General features: G+C 56.4%; 1 protein-coding gene across 5 annotated transcripts in view; it reads right to left on the bottom strand.

The window, feature by feature from the left end:
* OSBP2 (oxysterol binding protein 2) overlaps positions 1–13,000 on the bottom strand; it is a 105,370-nt gene that overhangs the window by 18,342 nt on the left and 74,028 nt on the right. The gene's annotated exons all lie outside the window — the stretch shown is intronic.

Below are 13,000 nucleotides of genomic sequence, written 5' to 3'. Positions count from 1 at the left end.
TGGCAATTCAGAGGGGTGGGGAGGGTTTACATTCTCCATTTCAGGGGAGGCTCCTGCCTTCCTTAGCAGACTCCTGGCTTTCCAAACCAAGACAGGGACAGCTCAGCCAGGGGTGTCCCAGCACACAGGGACTGTGACTGTGTTCACAGGCATCTCAGGATGAGGGAAGAAACGAGGATCTGACTCCATGGTTCAGAAGGCTTGATTTATTATTTTATTATATATATTACACTAAAACTATACTAAAAGAATAGAAGAAAGGATTTCATCTGAAGGTTGGCTAAGAATAGAATAGGAAAGAATGACAACAAAGGCTTGTGGCTCAGCTCTGTGTCCGAGCCAGCTGGGCTGTGATTGGCCATTAATTAGAAACAATCAACATGGGCCAATCAAAAATCCACCTGTTGCATTCCACAGCAGCAGATAATCAATGTTCACATTTTGTTCCTGAGGCCTCTCAGCTTCTCAGGACGAAATATCCTAAGGAAAGGATTTTCCATAAAAGATGTCTGCGACAGGGGACAGCTCAGCCAGGGGTGTCACAGCACATGGGGACCCCAACACCCCCTCCTGCTCCTCTCCCAGGAGAGGGCTTTTACCAGCTCCCAGAGCTGTGCTCAATCCCCTTATCCACAGCTCAGCTCTGGCCATCCAAAGCTGAACCATCCCCCAGGAGGCGGCTGCAACAGGGACAGCTGGCCATGGCAGCCTGGCCTGCCACAGCCTGCCCACAGCCTGTCACTGTCCCTGTCCCCAGCCCACTGTGCTCCTCAGGAGCTCTCACAGCCCTCAGCCAAGCCTAGAGGTCTTGAGCAGCACTTTCATGAGCAAATTCAGCAAATGAGGAGAAGCCGGATGGGACAGTGGTCCCTGGGGTGACAGCCATAGACAGGAGAGGATCACAGAATCATGGAACACTTGGGCTGGAAGGGACCTAAAGATCATCCAGTTCCATGGACAGGGACACCTTCCACTAGCCCAGGCTGCTCCAAGCCCTGTCCAACCTGGCCTAGGACACATCCAGCGATCCAAGGGCAGTCACAGCTGCTCTGGGCTACTCAAGTCAGGAATCAGCTGTCCCTGTGCTCCAGGGAGGCAGAGAGGAAGGATAGCCAGCTCCTCCCCAGAGCTGCACAGCCCAGGACACAGCACAGGGCCTGGCCCCTGCAGCACATCCACCATGGCCAGAACCCCCATTCCCTCCCCAGTGAGCCTGGGGACCCCCTCAGCCATGGGGACCCCGCAGACCCACAGGGCACAGGGCAGGAGGGCTCAGGGAGTGCTCCAAGTGAAGCCTTGCAGTGCACACAGCATCCATCCTGTGCCACCAGGCAGGGGACAGCTGGGACACCACAACCCAGGCTGGCAGAACCCCTTGGCACCATCATCCCTCCCAAAGCCCCCCAGGACTGGCACCACCAGCCCAGCTGTGCTGCACTCCCTGCAGGAGCTGTCCGGGGGCAGGGCTGGGACACGGGGACACTGCTGGCTGTCCCACACTGCCACATCCCACACAATGGCCTCACAGCACAGCCAGGCCCTCACAGCTCTATTTTTAGGCTATTTTCTATTTTGGATGAAACCCTGAGTTCCCGTGGCCTCGCTGTTTCCTCTGCCATCAGCGCCACGTGCAGCTGAGCACGCAGGCAGGGCTGCTCCTCCCGCCCCAATCCCTGCCAGATGCAGCACACTGAACTTCTTCTTGTGTTTCAAAGTAGGGAAACAGGATTTTTATGGAAATTCTCCAGGAGCTGGCAGAGACAAGGGAAATTAACTGTGCTTGTGCAATTCCTTGTCAGATCAAGGGAGTCCAATGGATAAATGCTAGCTGAAAAAATCAAACCTATTCAGAGACATCCAGAGAGTTTTGGATGTCTGACAGACTACAACATTCCCAGGGCTTGCTTATTTTCTGTTTCCAGCTATCTGGATTCCACAGATGATTCATCCAGCTCTTGGCTTGGTTACTCAGCACTTGGGCTGCAGGTGGCACCTGAGGATTGAGGTAACTCCTGGTCAAGCAGAAGATTCAGGGCTTCAGTTTCCATGACGTGCTCTGATTTTACCAGGATTTGTCCAAGAAAAGCTCCAGTTCATCAGTTCTTCACCAAACCTTTCCATTGGATAGGAGCAGGATTTGAGACTTATCCAGGGAAAGAAGTTTTTCCTTTAAGGTTTTGCCTGACATACACCTGGAACATGGAGGGATCAGACCCTACATGTGTCCCCTCTCCATCCTTTTGATGCTTTTCCCACTGAAGGCAGGGAGGGCTCAGGGTCCTGTCCCCCCAAATTCCTGGCTGTGCTTCCATCTCACATGTGTTCAAAACTGGGATCAGCTCTGGGACCCTCCTGACAGGAGAGCCCTGGAGGGGCTGGAGCGTGTCCAGGGCAGGGAACGGAGCTGGGAAGGGGCTGGAGCCCCAGGAGAGGCTGAGGGAGCTGGGCAGGGGCTCAGCCTGGAGCAAAGGAGGCTCAGGGGGCCCTTGTGGCTCTGCACAGCTCCTGCCAGGAGGGGACAGCCGGGGGGTCGGGCTGTGCTCCAGGGAACAGGGACAGGAGCAGAGGGAACGGCCTCAGGCTGGGCCAGGGCAGGGGCAGGGTGGATATTAGGGAACATTTCCTCATGGAAAGGGTGGTCAGGCCCTGGCACAGCTGCCCAGGGCAGTGCTGGATCCCCATCCCTGCAGGGATTTAATATCCACGTGGATGTGACACTTGGGGACAGGGGCAGTGGTGGCCTTGGCAGGGGTGGGGAATGGTTGATGCTCTCAGAAGCCACACCAGACCCCACACTCTCAGGGTGATGTTTTCACTTCCTCCTCTGCAAACAACTCAGCTCCTCCCCACCCCAAGATCCTTCTGGGAGCCTCCCATGGCCCAAAGCCCACGGGGACCCTGCCCTGGCCCTTCCCAGTGACACCATGCCGGGCCAGCCACCAGCTCTGTGTCCCATGGATGCACGGGGCTAAGAGGATGAAACCAGGGCAAATAATGGGATATGGCCATGACCTTCCCACCCCAGCAAAGCTCATTATCTGCTCCAAAGGTCCAGCTCCACAGGCAGCAGGCACAGAAATGCCCAGTTTGGCACCAAGGGTGGGAACTGCCGCCTGCTCCAGGCTTTAAATCCAGATCACCTGTAATTATCCTGCTACAATTAACCACGGGCTGGAACAGGGAATTAGGGGGAAAGGAGGTAATTATGCAGGAGCCACGGGTAGGCAGGGCTGGGAGCTGGGAGGAGAACTTGCTCCAGTACGTGATGGGAATCAACATCCTAGTGAAAAACAGCAGGAAACGCCTCGGAATCTCCCATCCCAAAGCTTCAAGGAGGACTCCATGCTGTATCCCAAAGGGAAACCTGCACCACTGGGCTTCATTTACAGCCATATAAAAAATCCAAGTGATGGAGAATGGCTGTCAGCACCGCAGAGTGTGGGGAGGTTTGGGAAGGAGCAGGATGGTCCTCACGAGGCCACGGATCCCACCACGGGCTGTGGAGCTTCCATGGAGCAGGTCAGGACAATGCACAGTCCATGCTGCATCCCACAATGGCATCCACGTGGATTTAGGAGCTGGGATACACACAGGGATTATTCCCTAGTTTTGAAAGGCTCTAGGGGCCCCTCTCTGCAGCCTCCTCCCCTGTAACTCAGACAATGGCTTGATCCAAACCCAGATCAAAGGATCTGGATAACCAAACAAGGACCATGTTTGCTCCTTGGGAGAGAAGTGATGCCAGGGGTGGAGAGGGGAGAATATCCTGCAAGAGGGATCTGCCAAACTCAGCCCCCACTGCTGCCACCAGCAGCCAAGCAAATTACAGTGATTAATTTGGGTTTACACCCCCTAGAGCCAGACAGTGCCCAGGTCCACAGGGATGCCCACTGAAGGGGGGAGCACCACCAAACAGGGATCAGGGGATCTTTTCTCAGTCTCTGTCAAGTGAGCTCAGTCCTGAGCCAAAACTCATCCCTGTATGGAACAAGGGCTGCAGGGCACTGGGATGAGGAGCTCAGACACGAATATCCCAGCTCATCACTCATTGCCAGCATTAATCCCCTGCCTTGGTGTTCCCAAGGTACAGACAATCCCAGCCACTGAGCAGGAGCAACACCTCACAATCCAGCTTATGAAATTCTCATGGAGAGCTGGCTAAATTTAGTTCCAGCTGAACTTGCTCAGGGCTGTAAGCAAGACCCAGCCACAAACCCACAGAGGCTGCACAGGGACACAGGACAGCAGCAAGGGCTCCTTGAGGAATGCACCCAAAGGAGGGCACAGAGCCCAGGCTGAAGGACGGAAGGGCACGAAAAGTGACTCCCCAGTGAGCTGTGGGGCTGAGGAGCCGAGGCCATGAAGGTACAACCATTCTCAAAGCTCTCCCAGGATCCACACTCTCTTTTTAAGCAACTTAACTCTCATTATATCTAAATAAAGATGTCAGGCTTGGAGTCCAGCTTGAGGAGTGTTGTGCTGTTGTTCCAGGTAGGAATGCCCTCCCTCCCCAGTGGATTTCCTTACTGCACATGGGGAGACCTGACACCATGTACAGATTTCTCTGACAGAGGCACTCCCTGTCCTCAGAGCTGCTCTGTAAGAGCAAAGAGGAAGGGCACAGGATGCTGTGCCCATCCCCACATCTTCTCACCCCATCAGGCAACCGGGTTAATCCTCCACAGCATCCAAACTGCTGCCTCCCACTCGCAGAGGGGCAGCAGGTACAGGAGGTGACAGAACACGACCTGGATTTCAAACCCTGAAGTTCCAAAGGCTGTTCTGCCTCAGCATCATCACAGCACAGATGGGGCAGCCAGGCTGACAGGTCACCAGTGACCAGAGAGAAAAGCAAGCTCCATCCCTGTGCAGTCCCTGATCTCAGGGAACCCCAGTGTTCCCTGCAACCATGGGGCAGGAGGGACAGGGGTGGTTTCTCCTCCTCTCCATGGCTGGACAAAGTTGTGGCAGGTCCCAATCCAGCACTGGCCATTGGAACTGTAAATCCCAGCCAAGACAGGGAGGCACAGCCAAAAGAAATGGAAAAATACCATCGAGGCTCCTGCAAATTCCTGGAGGAAGAGGCAAAGTGCCATGGAGATCCTGCCGGGAGCAGGAGGCATCAGGAGGCATCGCTTGGTGCCATCAGCTCTGCGGTCCCTCCCTGTGCCCAGCAGCTGCCAAGGGCACATTTAGCACCTTTCACACATTTGTCACGGCAAATATCCCGATTTCACAGCTTGTTGCTGGCTAATGGGAACGTCGTTAACAGCCCCGGGATTATTCATGCAGTGGAGAACAATCACCCGAGGTCACTCGTGTCCTGCCAAGGTGCTGGTGTCACACACCCTCGGGGATCTCGGCTTCCTCAGTGGAGCAAACAGTCAAAATCGGAGGGAAGGAACAAAGAGATGAGGTTAATTAGCTTGAAAGGGTAAATGATCACAGCAAGGCCTGCCAGACTTCATACAATCATGGAATGGCTTGGCTGGAAGGGACCTTAAAGCTCATTTTATCTCATCCCCCTCCCATGGCAGGAACACCTTCCATTGCCCCAGGATGCTCCAAACGCCATCCAGCCTGGCCTTGGGCACTGCCAGGGATCCAGGGTGGGCACCCTGTGCCAGGGCCTGCCCACCCTGCCAGGGAACAATTTCTGGGGTCACCAAATGGTGACAGCCTCTGGGGGCAGCCCCAGCATAGCTGAGCATTCCCAGTTTCCAGCACAACGCTGCTGGATGGTGAGGGAATGGGCTCACACCTGCAATCCCACCTGCCCCAGCATCCCACACAAATCCAACCTTCGGGCAGGAAAAATCCAGCAGGGAAGTGCCTGCTGTTGTGGGACCAACACCTCCTGCTCCTCAAGCATGGGACAAGGAGCACTTCACGGCCCAGGAGTGACAGGAGAGGAGGCAAGTGCCAGATGGGTTCAATCATCTCCTGTTGTTGGGTGAATCACAGAGCAGGAGCCGTCACTGCACTCAGCAGGGACAGAGCTCTGTTCGAGTGCCTGGCAGATAAGTGCTCCCTTCCTTCCTGGAGTCATCAAAACCCTGGGACACAGCTGCTGCTGCTGCTGCACAACAGCCCCCAGGGAAGGGCCTTTGTTTGGCTCTGCACTCAGCACAGAGCAGAGAATCAGCATCACGGGGTGGCTGGGAAGGGACCTTGGAGCTCATCTCCTTCCACCCCCTCCAAGGGCAGGGACAGCTGCTCCGAGCCCTGTCCTGTCACAGACATCTTTTATGAAGAATCCTTTCCTTAGGATTTTTCCTCCTGAGAAGCTGTGAGGCCTCAGGAACAAAATGTAAACAATGGTTATCTGCTGCTGTAAAATACAAGAAGTAGATCTTTGATTAACCCATGTTTGTTGTTTCTAATTAATGGCCAATCACAGTCAGCTGGCTCAGACTCTCTGTCCAAGCCACAAGCCTTTGTTATAATTTTTTCTTTTTCTATTCCTAGCTAGCCTTCTGATAAACCCCTTTCTTCTATTCTTTTAGTATAGTTTTAATATAATATATATCATAAAATAATAAATCAGCCTTCTGAAACATGGGGTCAGATCCTCATCTCTTCCCTCACCCTCAGACCCCTGTGAACAGTGACACTGTCCAGCCTTGAACACTTCCAGGGATGGAGCTGAAGCCATTGGGGTTCAGAGGGGTGAGACACAGAGCCACAATCTGCCACTGCACCCACAGAGGGTTAATTTGTCCTTCCTCCCCCAAAAAACACTCTGAGCAGCAAAGGACAGAGCCAACCTGAATCCCAAACCATCACACATGGTCTGGAGTGTGGGCATCTGCTCCACGACAGCCATGGCACCCACAGCCCTGCTCAGGTGCTGCTCAGCACCACAGCAACCCAGCCTGCTGAAACAACAACAAATCCTCCCAAATCCTTGCAGTGACCCTCAGCCAGCGTCCAGCTGTCTGAAGCGGGATGTGGAAACACCAGGAACTGCTCCTGCCTGGGGCAGGGCTGGTGGGGAGAGCTGGGCTGAGCCTCAGCATGTTGTGACACCCTGTGTTGAGAAACCAAGGTGACATTGCATAAAATGTGAGTTCAACATGGAAAATCATCCTTCTGCATCCAGGGGAAATAGGTGCTACAAAAAAGCACAGACATGGGAAGGATCCTTAGTGACCCAACAGAAAGTGGGAAGACACTGGAGCAGGCTCCAGCCCACCCCTTGATGCCACTGTCAGCAGCTCAGCCAGACCCACAGTGCTTGAACAAGGTGCTCCCAAAATCCCCGAGGGTCCCCATTCCATGTGGCACCTTGTGCCCCAGCAGTGCCTGCTTCTGTCTGGGATTCATGGATTCCCTGGGAGCCAGAGATGTCCATGGTGGAGATGTCCAAGATACAGAAATCTGGGATAGGTGTGTCCAAGATGGAGACATCCCCACTGTGATGGGATCAGATCTTGTCTCCTGGTTGTGAATCTGGGGATTTTCCCACCTTACCACGTTATTTTGGGCCACCTGCTTAAAGGCCAAGGACACACCAGTGTTCCAATCAGATGCACCCTGCCCAGGGGTTCCCAGAGCCAAGCTCATCCCAAAGCCCATCCCAAAGCACCAGGGCTGGCCCAGCTGCCAGACCCCGCCTGCAGCACCGCTGTGAGCGCAGTGGAATCCACCCCATGCAATAAGGAGGGGATTAGTGGGAAACAGTGGCAAATCCACGGGCTGGCTGTGCTAAGAGCCTCTAATCCCAACCCCACGGAGCTCCGTGGAGGAGGAATCAGGGACCGATCCCGAGTCAGCCCCGGCAGGAGAGGAGAGCATGGTCGGGGTGGCTCTGGGAAAGGGAACAGCCAGTGCTGCCCACAGGTTACAGCCTGGAGCTGTGCCACAGGAAGGATCTGAGTCTGGTTCCTGGTGGGAAAACAACTGAGGAATTTGCTGGATACTCCAGGGTGCTGACCCTTCCACCCCAAAGCCCACTGAGCAGCACCTCTGGCAATGCCAGAGGGTGCCAAGGGCACACTGGGACCAGTGCAGAAAATATTCTGGGAGCTGAGACTGTGCTGGGACGTCCTGCTGCAGAGTGGCCATACCAGAACTGTATCCCTGCAGAGCTTCCCTGCTCTCCTCCAGCCATGAAAATCCTCAGCTTGTCCTGGTGCTCTCACTTGTCCCAAAAATCCTGTCTGGGAAGCTCCCAGCACTGGCTCTGTCCCTGCAGGGAGGTACCTCCAAGTGGCTGATGCACATTCCTTGCTCTCCTTGCCTTGCCCAAGCCCCCAGACCCCCTCAGCAGTGGGGGACCCTCCCACGGTCTGCACCCCCATTCCAGGCCCCTGGAGCCCCAGTCCCAGTGCTGGTGTGCCCAGAGAGCTCTGTCCTGCCGATGGCTCCCAGGATGGCAGATTTCCTGAGGCTCTGGCTGGCTGCTTTGCTCATCCCTGATGGAGCAGATCCCAGGCTGGAGGAGCATCTGTCCAAGCGCTCGGCAGCAGGAGCAGCTGGCACTGCCCGCGGGCAGCTCCGGCCCCGCGATCTGCAGGAGCTGCCTCGGATTGTCCCTCCCATTCAGCCTCGTGCAAACCCCCCCACGGTGTGAGAGGGGCTACAGCAGCAGCAGCAGCCCCCCACAACCCCCTCATCTCCTGGGTAAATCCACAGGAGAGCAGAGGGGCCATTCCAGAGCCTTTTCCTTCCACACACGCTGGGGGAAGGAGCTGGAGGGAAGCATCTCGGGGCAGCAGCCCAGGGAAGAGGCAAACACAACCCTTGTGGGATTCACCCAGCAATGCTCTGATATTTGCCCTCCCCAGGGCCATCCTGCCCAGCCTCCAGCAGGGATGGGGATCCCAGGAGGATCCCTGAGCACAGTAAATGCAGAGGTGAGCCTGGCTGGGCTGGCTCCTGGCTCAGCAGAGCTGCTGCTCAAGCCCAGGCACTGCTGACAGTGCAGGGCCGTGCTGGGCCCACCAACACAGCCCTGCTGACCCAGCAGCACGGCACAAACACTCCCAGCTCTCCTCAGTCATCCCTCTCAGCCAAAAACATCCAGGAGGGAGGAGCTGCAAGAGGTACCCTCAGGTGTGGGGACAGATTCATCCTCCCTCTTCTTGCACGAGGTACTGAGGGGAGCCCCAGGACAGACTGAAATCTCCTGAGGGGTCAGATGGACAGAAGGAGGAGGAGGAAGAGAGAGAAGAGGGGGAAGAAAGGTGAAAACCCCTGCAGCAGGGTGAGCAGGAGCACCACTGAAATCCCTGGGCAGCACAGAGGCCCCACAGCCACACGAGGGCTGAGTACCCACATGCCTGATAAAATCCAGTTGGAAGCACTAAGGGAACGATGATGAGGAGGGAGTGGGAGGAAGGCACTGCCTGTCTGAACAGATCTGATCAGAGATACCCTCACACCTCTACATTCAAAAGCATCACAGGATGCTCTGAGCAAGGTGCAGGAGCTCCAAGAGCAGGGGCCAGGCTCCACATCTCCCCATTTCCACATCTTCCCATTTCCACATCTTCCCATCTCCTCATTTCCCCATCTCCCCATCTTTCCATCTCCCCATTTCCACATCTCCACATCTCCCCATTTCCACATCTCCCCATCTCCACATCTTCCCATCTCCCCATTTCTACATCTCCACATCTCCCCATCTCCACATGTCCCCACTTCCACATCTCCACATCTCCCCATTTCCACATCTCCCCATCTTCCCATTTCCACATCTCCCCATTTTCATATCTCCACATCTCCCCATCTCCCCACCTCCCCATCCCCCTGTTTCCACTCCCCCAGCCCCCCTGAGGCAGGGACAGACCCCGGGTGCCACTGTCACCTCCCATTCTCCCCCAGCAAGAGCAAAGCACCCACCAGTTGTTTCCTGCGAGCGCCTCCACAGCAGGAGCACGCAGGGCACCCGGAGCCCTGGCTGCAGCCCTCTCCTCCAAGGGGATTAGGGCTGGGTTAGGGATTTAATCCCCCTGCCGGGGCTTTTCTGGGTCGGTGACATGGTTTGCGAGGCGCTGATTAGTGCGCGTCGTTAGCGCAGCGCGGATAATTAACACAGCCGGTGCCACATGCCAGCACAGCTCCTGCGCCATCCCCCTGCCAGGGGCACACACAAACCCCCTGTGGGGTCTGGCTGGGGCTCTGGGCACCAGAGCAGCTGCCTGGGGTCACAGAGGGAATCCCTGCCCTGAAGCAGCAAATCCAGGGGTTAAAGATGGAGTTTTCTCGCTGCAGCGCTGGAATTAACCCCTGAATGCACAGGTCCAGCCCACTGGCTGTACTGGGATAAACATCCATTCATCCACAGGAGCCTGCTGGTGCCTCCCTGCTGCCCAGATGGAGGATGTCAGGTCCATCATCCTGCCTGTGCCATGATGGGCTTGGGGACCCCAAGGGACGGACCAAATGTCCATGCAGAGCAGGAAGCAGTTCCAGCACAGGGACGCGCCCAAGGTAGGGACCAACAGCATCAGCCCGGCCCCAGGGGCACTCCAAAGAGGTGATCCCAGGTCACTCTGCTGCCTCCCAGCTCAGAGCAGCTTTCCAAGCAGGCACAGACACACTCACAGGGTGTATCCATCATTTACCACTGCATAAACCAGGAGTCACACACGGGGCTGGAGGCTGTGCTGGGCAGCCTGGGCTGCTCAGAGCAGGGCTCAGCACTGCCTGAGTTAATATGGAAACAGTGTGGGGAGTATGGATCGGTCACAGCAGCATTCCATGGGGCAGAGGGGGCTCTGTGCTGCACAGGGAGGCTGGAGGCAGAGGAGGAACTCTGGGGAAGCACATCTTGTGCCCAGGCAGCTCATTCCATCACAGGCACCCAAAGGGCTCCAAACAAACCAACCCCACCAGGCAGATGCCCCTCAGAGTCTCCAGGAGCCCAGTGGGGCTGCAGGGAGAGGCCAGAGGCTCCTTGAGCAACTGGCACACGACACAGGGCCACCCCAAAAGTGCTGCTGAGCCAAAGCACAGCCTGGAGGGATCCACAGGGAGAAATCCTGCTGGGACTGCAGGGTGCAGCCCCTGGGATGCTGCTGGCTGTCCTGGAGGGACTTAAACTGAAAGCCTGGGGGCCCTTTCCTGGAGGAGAGGCAGCACATGCTGTTGTTCACCTCACTCTGGCTGCAGCTCCGTGTTTGACACTCCTGGAAGCCCCCCTGGCAGGCCTGAAGGATGGAGGCTGCTGCTCCCAGGTTCACTCCCATGGGAAAGGAAAAGCAGGGTGGGAAATGAGCCTGCCTCCAAGAGGGTGCTGGCATCCCTGCAGGACAGGCTGGGGTGGCCAGCAGTGCCTCTCAAGGGCAGGTGAGTCCTTTGTCCCTGGGACTGCCTGCTCCAGGGGGTCCATTCTCTCCAAATCCTGATGGAGCAGCACCTCCCACCCAGCACTGCACCCCTGCTCCTCTCACCCTCCCTTGTCTGAGCTGCACTGGCCTGGCAGAGCCTTCCTGCACCCCTGCTCCTCCGAAACATCAAGGGAAAACACAAACTAAGCCAGGAATGACACAGGCATCCCTCCTGCCCTGCTGCTCCCCACACTCCTGTTCCTTGAGGAAGCACAAAGCTCCGCCGTAGCATCCCCATTCCCATTAAAAACCTATTTCCATCACCACCCACAGCCCTGTGAGCTCTTCCTGACGCCCAAACTGGCTTCCTCAGTGCATCCACACATCCCTCCTGCCTGCTGTCTCCTGCTGAGTGATGAGACAGAGCTTTCCCCACTCCTGGATGAGTGTACACAACTCAGCTCACTGCTCCGGATCCTCTGGGGCTCTCATCCCGGTGATTTGTTGCTTCTTATTTTCACACACCTCCCACTCCTCCCCCGTGGCAGATTGTGCAGATTGTGCTCTGGCTCTCTGTGCCTGCTGCCCAGCCCTGCTGACACCAGGCTCCTGCATCCCTGGACTCTGCCTGGTGGGATCCAGCAGAGAGCAGAGCCAACAGGAGCCTCACAGAGCTCTGGGCTTCAGTTTAAGCCCTGCAACAGCCAGCCTGAAACCCAGCACGTCTGAAATCCTCACCTGTACCACAGCAGCCCAACACATCCCACTGTGCCTCTGCCCAAACCCTTCCCCATCACTGCCAGCACCACCTGGCCAGGTGATGCTCCCAGCCTCTGGAGAGGAGCACCCGGTGCTGGCTGTGGCAGCCCCCAGAGCACAGAGGGAAGGTCACCTTCTCAGCAAAGCTCTTGCATTTCCATCTCTATTTATTTATTTCCTGTGCTCACTGCGCTCCCCGCGGCTCCGGGGCCATTTACATAATCGGATCAGAGGCAGCTGCACAGGAACTGCACGCGCCGGCCCCGAGCTGCCAGCCCTGCTTCCCAGGAGCACCTGCCCCTCCCTGCAGCACCCATTGCTTCCCTGGAGCACCCATTCCTTCACTGGAACACCCATTCCTGCCCTGGAACACCCATTCCTTCCCTGGAGCATCCATTCCTTCCCTGGAGCTCCCAACCCTTCTTCCCTGGAGCACCCATTCCTTCCCTGCAGCACCTATCCCTTCTTCCCAGGAGCACCCTTCCCTTCCCTGGAGCACCCAACCCTTCACAAGAGCATTCAGCCCTTCCTCAGATTGTCCAGACCTTCTTTCCTGGAGCATCCTTCTTTTTCCTGAAGCATCCCTTCCTTCCCTGGAGCATCCATCGCTTCCCTCGAGCATCCATCCCTTTCCCAGAGCTCTCAGCCCTTCTTCCCAGGTGCACCTTTCCCTTCCCTGGAGCACCCATTCCTTCACAGAAGCATCCAGCCCTTCCTCAGATTGCCCAGCCTTCTTCCCTGGAGCACTCTTCTTATTCCTGGAGCACCCCTTCCTTCCCAGAAGCACCCACTCCTTCACTGGAGCATCCATCCCTTCCCAGAGTACCTATCCCTTCTTCCCAGGAGAATCCATCCCTTCCCTACTGCACTCATCCTTTCTTCCCCTAGCACCCCTCCCTTCCCCAGAGCAGCCATCCCTTCTCCCCAGGAGCACCCATTCCCTCCCTGGAGCATCCATCCCTTCC

This window comes from Zonotrichia leucophrys, chromosome 15 (genome assembly GCF_028769735.1).
Source record: "Zonotrichia leucophrys gambelii isolate GWCS_2022_RI chromosome 15, RI_Zleu_2.0, whole genome shotgun sequence".
Taxonomy (NCBI): Eukaryota; Metazoa; Chordata; class Aves; order Passeriformes; family Passerellidae; genus Zonotrichia; species Zonotrichia leucophrys.
Note: the sequence above shows the minus strand (reverse complement) of the source record. Positions and strands in the feature narration are given on the sequence as shown.